This window comes from Malurus melanocephalus, unplaced genomic scaffold, assembly GCF_030028575.1.
Source record: "Malurus melanocephalus ecotype Western Australia unplaced genomic scaffold, MMel_1.1 scaffold_461, whole genome shotgun sequence".
NCBI lineage: Eukaryota > Metazoa > Chordata > Aves > Passeriformes > Maluridae > Malurus > Malurus melanocephalus.
In genome coordinates, this window is record NW_026623693.1 from 227,952 (window position 1) to 234,986 (window position 7,035).

Consider the following 7,035-nt stretch of genomic DNA (forward strand, 5'->3'; position numbering starts at 1 on the left):
ATAGAACCATGGAAGTATTATAAGCACAGGGAGGCCAATATCTCAGAATGCTAAAACCAGAATGAAAAAGCAATCAGTGTTCAAACAAAGCAGCAGAAATGATGGATGTCAGGAATGAAGGAGAAATGTGTCATGAAAGGAAAACAGATAAGTGGATATTAAAAGGAAGGTCTGTTGAAAAGAGAAAGATGAAGGACAAAGTAAAAATCAATGAGAATAAAATATACATAAAGTGAGTCATAACAGGATGCTTCTATTTTGTCAGACAGAGTCATCRGTCTATGAAAAGAAATAAAAATGTAAAGCAGTGGAATAAAGAACCAACAAAGCTGTGTTGGAAATGCACTGGAGCTTCCCTGGGGCAGCACAATGCCTGGGGCTCCCCTTGACTCTGCTGCCACGTGCTCTGGAGTTTTGGTGCCTTCAGAACAGAGGAGCACGATTTCACACTGTTTGTTATTTCTGAGTSTAAAAGGTAAAGCTGGTACACAGAAACAGGGGCTTTTTTGGCATATGCAGGCTCCTTGGAGTGTTTTGTATTCTTGAATTGGGACAAGCCAAGCTGAAACCAAAACCAGAGACTGAGTAACTTCAACGACCATAGGAGGTCATGGTAAATGGCAGACAACTCATGGCATATTCCATCAGAGCACTAAATCACAAGAAACATGGTAGCAGTGGCTTCTTGAGAAAGCAAAAGGCAACAGCAGTTCACACAGACCTCAGTATTCRAGCCATTTCTTAAAGCATTTTTAAGTTTTGGAAGTGAATTTGGGTCGTAGTTGGTTTAGACATGATTTGGAAGTCACTGCCATAATAGCAAATGGTTTAAGGAAAAGAATCCTTGAGTTTTAACATCTTTAAACTCTCCTCCTCTTAAGCAAGCTTTAGAATGAGGAAATGTTCAGGTTTGGAGCAAAATAAATAAAGTTCTTCCTAGGATTATYTGCCAKAGATTCTGTGAAATGGCAACAGATYCTGATSCTWYYRGTCCYACAGGTRCTTTTCCTGGCTGCTTCCAGATCAAGGGCCTGCTTGGCTGTGTGCTCACTCCCTAAAATGTGCATCAGTCAGCTTAGGTACAAAAAACAATTTTCTCTCTGCCAAGAGGACGTTTCCAAGCAGATTCTTTTGTAACAGGGATTTAGGCAGCAAATCTTTAACTGTTGTTTCACATGTCCTTCTCTTTGCTGCTCTTCACTGGAACACTGAAATGGGTAGATTTGCCTCCGATATTGGAGCCACCCTGTTCATCAGTTCATGTACACAGGATTTAAAGGATCAGCTGCTATTCCAGAGAAACAAAATAACTGCTTTTTTTTTTGTTACAATATTTTCCACAGCCGCAGGAAAAAAAGGTGGAGGATTCCCCATCCTCTTGTCTCTACCCCACTAAAGGCCTGATCTTTATTTCTCACAGCAACTGTGAGAATATCACCTTTTTCCTTWTGCTTTTGAGCATTTTCTWGCTCAAATATCACCRTTTTCACTGCTAAAYGTGGTTTCACAAGGTCATTTCCAGAACCACACACAACTGCTCAGTGCACAGACACCACATCACTTCATGCTTGGTTCCATCCAGGCTTTATTTAAACTTTCTGGCTGAAACTTTCAAAAGTACGATTTAGGGTGGAATTGYAAATAAACCCTCAGAATTGCCTAATTCATAGCAGACAATGCTTGTTAATCTTATGAAATGTACTTGATGCACTATTTAGGGAAGTTTAAAAAGCTGTTTGAATCACTGCTTTAAAAAATCCATAAGCTTCAGAGAACAATGAAATAAATGGGCTGTGAAAGGTTCTCTAASTTTAACAGAACTGCTTAGCAGAAARAATGGAGACTGAAACATAGGAATTGGTTTCTTCTGTCACAGTGATATTTCTTATTTTAATTTATAATAAATATTGTTATCCTTTTTCAAAAATGTTAGTATTTGCCTGGGTACTTCACTATAGAGTTTTCTTCCTCCCGTCTTATCTGGGGTTCGAAACTCCTCCTGCTACACTCTATTACTCTATTTACATACAAGGGATGGGGAAGCAGGAAGAAATACCTATGCTAATATTATACAAAAAGTTAGGAATGGTTTTAAAAGTAAATCAGGCAACTGCTGTCATTCAAGATTTTTCCATTCCGCCTGTGACTTCAGAACAGCTCTTTGCCTCTCTGCATTTTCCAACACACCAGTGGAAAGGGTGGGAATATTCTTTGAAATGTTCTAGTGTGTGGATGGTTCTTTTTCAGATTGTATCTCTAACAAATTCAATTTTCAGGCCGTACTTTAACTGAACAGCTCACAAACTTTATTCTTTGACACGTGCATGTGCTCAGTGCCTTGATGCAGAGGCTTTCTGAATTAGTTAATTGCTCAAATACAAGCAGAAGCAAAGAGAAATTGTAGTGGAGATATTCAGCCATACCCTCTTACTTTAATGYWCTTTTTAATGACAGTTGATATGRCATTAGAARAGCAGTGATCTCTATSAAAAGGTATGACAGAAATGGAAAAYTTTCCATTCCASGASAGYRGTGAGCTCCAGATGCAGACACTGATATACCTCCTCTTTACTGATCATTTTCTTCAGGAATAAGTCATGTGATTCCATACTAATAGATTTACTGGTTATTCRTATTTGTCTGCTACAACTGGAGTTCTGGGTGTTGTTCACAGGCATACTTGAATGTTGATCTCTGTCTTGTGCCTGAATCTTCTGCAGGATAGAAAATATCCCAGAAATAAGAAAAATAAAGAAATAAGAAAATAACGCTTTATTTTAGCAAATAAATGAATTATGGAAAACCTCACATGCCCTGAATTAGCAGCATTTCTGAAATTGTGGGCTGTGACTCTTGGGMGGWTGGGCAGAGTTAATCATCTGCAATTGGCAGTGGTTCACTTGCTCTCAGGATGAGAATGGGAAATCACTGGCTGGCTGTGTGTATTCCAGTCAGGAAACTGYTAATTAACCAGGAGAATTGTACAAGCACTTGTGACCAGCCATAATCASTATTCATTTCCTTGTCTAAATGAGTGCAAGTGAATCCCGCTTCCAGGTCCTACTCGACAATTCAAAAGAAGCTGATCTGGCTACTTTGGACAATTCACTCTTCCAGAATTTTAGTGTTTGTCACAGCATTGATGTGGCATTGCTTCATCATATGGATCATGTCACTWATGCAGACCTGAACCTAAATAAATACAAAATTCAGCTTTGATGGCTTTTTTAGATTAAATGCCATGCATTGAAGAAGAATAGTTGTTGTTTCCTTGTGACTTATTTAGGACTCAGACTGGTCTGACAACATCTTCCTCCCAAAACAGCCAATCTCACGTATTTCAGAATTGGAAAGAATAWATAAGGGATATGAAAGCAGACCATTAAATATGAACTGTCGTGGTTTAACCCCAGTTGATGAGTGAGTAGCACGCAGCCACTTGCTGCCTCTGCCCTCTCACCCCAGGAATGAAATGGAAGAGTGTAAAAGATTCATTTGAACTGAGATTCCCTTGTCACAGCACAAACAGCACAAGSTCCACTTGTATTTTATATACTCCATGTGACAATTTGCCAGCAAGTTCCTGAGACCCTGAGATCCCGGGATTCTGCCCAGTGAGGCCAGTATGGATATGGGACCGTGTTCCAGAGCACAGGAAAGAGCTGAAGGAAGGCTAAGGGGGAAGGGCTGAGATGCTGAATTTGGTGGTAGCTTGCTTTCTGCTGATGCATGAATGAATCTGCTACAACACACGTGGGAATCTTTTTTTTGCGTTGGTTTGTTTGGATGGTGAGAAACAGAGAGGTCAAAACATTGCCTTAATTATAATCCCTCTCTAATTCTTGCAGTTTTCAAAGGAAAATGATATTATTATTTTACATAATGGTATGCAGCAGAATCTGTGTTTGAACAATAACCACAGCTAAATGCATTAATGTTTCCCCAGATAACTAGTTTTTACATCTTTTCTTCTCTTTCCATTTATATGCACATTCTCAAAGGGAMCATAGTGCTCCTACTGTAAAAGGCTTGAATAACTTTTTTTTTTTTTTTAAAGAATATTAGAATTGAATGAAGACGAAAAGGGATATGTATGAAATACAATTTGTTTTTGAATACTATCAGAAATCTCTTTGTACACCTACCAAGACACATATAATTTCTATTGAAGATTTGCTTCAAAAAACACTTTTAAAAGTACATCATAGCCCGATGTCCCCCGTGTGTGTGCAATGGAGGATGGTGAGCCTGCACTGTTGAAGCAGCTGTAATTCCTTCTACTATTTTAAATTCTCTGTGAGTAGGAACTCAGTTCACTTTGCACTGTAAATTTTGTTGTCCGTTCACCAAGAACTTACTAGAAAAAAAAATCCCCACCAGTATGGAAATGATTTTGTAACTTATGTCAAGTCAAGGTTCATTGAGTTGACACAGTTGAGTGGACTTGTATTTTCTGCCTTTTTTATAGGTTATACCTTTATATAAAGATGACAGAATTTTATTTATATTATCTGCCCCTTACTCATCTTGTAAGTATCCACAATTCCATATGGATTTCCTGCAAAAGTCATCCATTGGTTCAAAACCTCCACCAAATACTCAATTCATTGATAAAACAAGGCAGCAGCAGAGTAGGAGGCATAAGGCTTCAAAAGAACTTTATAGTCAGCTCAGATCTTATTCCTGCCAGTCAGATACTAAGGGCTAAAAGGTAGTTATTCTTTAATTCATTTTCACACTGTACATCTTCCTTTTTGAACACTACAGTATGAGATTAGGATAATATAAACATTCTGTTCAAAAGCTACTGGGAAAAATGAGTTGTCAGCTATGATGTATTTTACTTAACTTCCATAACTTCTATTTTAAAACAATATTAGCTCTGCATGACATTACACCAGTGCATAATGTATGCACAGCAGATGGCAATTTGGGAATGTATTCAGGAGCTGAGGATATATGTGATACTTTGCTCACAGCACACCTTGAATTCAAGGCCCATTTCAAAGAACATTCTCATTTTTTTCTTGCCTTATAATGAAAAGCATCTTTTCAATAAAGGTGTTTTCTGTTAAGATTAATAAACTAGGACTGGAGGAACATCTCTCAAACAATGCGATGTTCTGGTTCGTTCTCTTCYCACTCCTGTGAAAGCATTAATATTAAAAGCTGAAGTGGCTTGTGGTTTAGAGTGGTTATGAAAAAAATCCCAGAAAAAAAGGTCTGATATAACTGGAAGAACACAAACATTTCTTATTTTTATCAGCAAAAATGCCCTTCCACTATAAGGCCTGCAAAAGCTCTTTGTTCAGCATTTAAACTTGAACTCATCTTTTCTGCTTCAACTAAATCCATTGGTTATCCAAGGTATTTTAAATCAAAAGATGTAATTAAGATTTACTATCATTTGTGGACAACAAAACTCTCTTGAGGCCAGTGGAGAYCTATATAATCAAAATTATTTGGAATTTGAAACCCTCTGTATAATCCCACAGCAGCAGTAATCTCATCTGCAGTGAGTRGAACTGGGAAGACTTTCCCATTCACTCTGGCAATTTCTTTTGCAGGATAGGGTACGAGGAGTATTTTTGTGTCTATATATAGCAATTSAATTATGAAATATGTATGTCCTGCACAAAACACATCTGTAATTAATCCAAACTTTCTTGATGAACAAAACAAACCCATCCACTCTTAGCCTTTTTCAACTGCTGAAGGTTTTTTTCATTTAATTTCACTTCATTCCAGTCCCTACATTCAAACTCTACCTGAATCAATGGCAAGACAACCTTTTAAAAGAAATAGAATTACTGAGTTGGTTTTTTTTTTTTTTTCACTAAAGAATATCTGCTGCCATCTGTTGACATCTGAAGTACTCTTGAGTCTTAAATAAAATACAATCAGATTATCAGATGTTACACATCCAATTGAACCTCTCAACAGSACTTGTAGATATTGTCAATTAGACACTTGAAACTGAGCCATATGTTTCTATTTTGCAATAAAAAAGACACAGGAAAGGCTGGAATCTGCAAAAAATCACAGTTCCTCAGCATAGCATGGCACAAAATAATTTGTGTAGCTGTCAAAGAAAGTGTTTGTAGTAAAATCTGGTAGAAAAGACAAAGGCTGCAGAATGGTGTTCACAGTGAAATAAAGAGGAATTAGATTTAAGATGATGGAATAACAGTGCATGGCAATGCAGGGTCCAAATTGGCAGCTGGGCTGAGGATGAATATGGGAATAKCAGTGGGTTTGTGCTTCCCTATGGAGATAGACAGAATCCATTTATAAATTCAAATATAAAAACTCACTTTGTGAGAGTGTGGAACACTACAACAAAGTACCTTTAGGGCTATTCTGCATAAACTCTGTTTCCTGTGCTGCGTGCAGAACTTAGAATTTTTAGGACCTCCTTCCAGTTTTTCTCCCTCAGTTCTGCATTTAGAAATCTGTGAAGTCTTAGTAAGGAAAGAAGAGTTTTTTCCCCATTTTTACATCAGCATCGAAAAGCAAAAGTTACTGGCATGTATTTAGACTTTTCCAGAGGTCCTGCGTTGCGATGATTTTGACATTAGTTAATAAAATGCAGTTTGTTCAGAACTATTATTTTTCAGACAATCCTCTCAACATCTCTAATCCAATCATGGCACATCGTGCAGTATTTGCGGGCATTAAGCTGTATTTTATATTATTTTTCATAAATTGCATTATACCCACACCTGATAAACGTCTTCATCCAAAAGACAGCAATGCTTTCTATTCTTTCTCTGATCAACCTGTAAGAAGAAATATTTGCCTTAGAGTGGTGAAATTCCATTCTGTAAGTACATCTTCCCTGTCTGAAATGTGATTTTTTTCTTGATTTCTTCTCTTTAGAACATTTTCAGGAGAATATTCACTGCTGATATAGGAAGTGAAACCCCCGTGTAGCAGCAGGGCCGCTCTCCCCAGTTATCAGCAAAGTGCAAAACTATTCACATTGCTAAAAGGAAGAAGTCACTGAACTCAAGAAGTTTCAGAGCTCTGTTCACG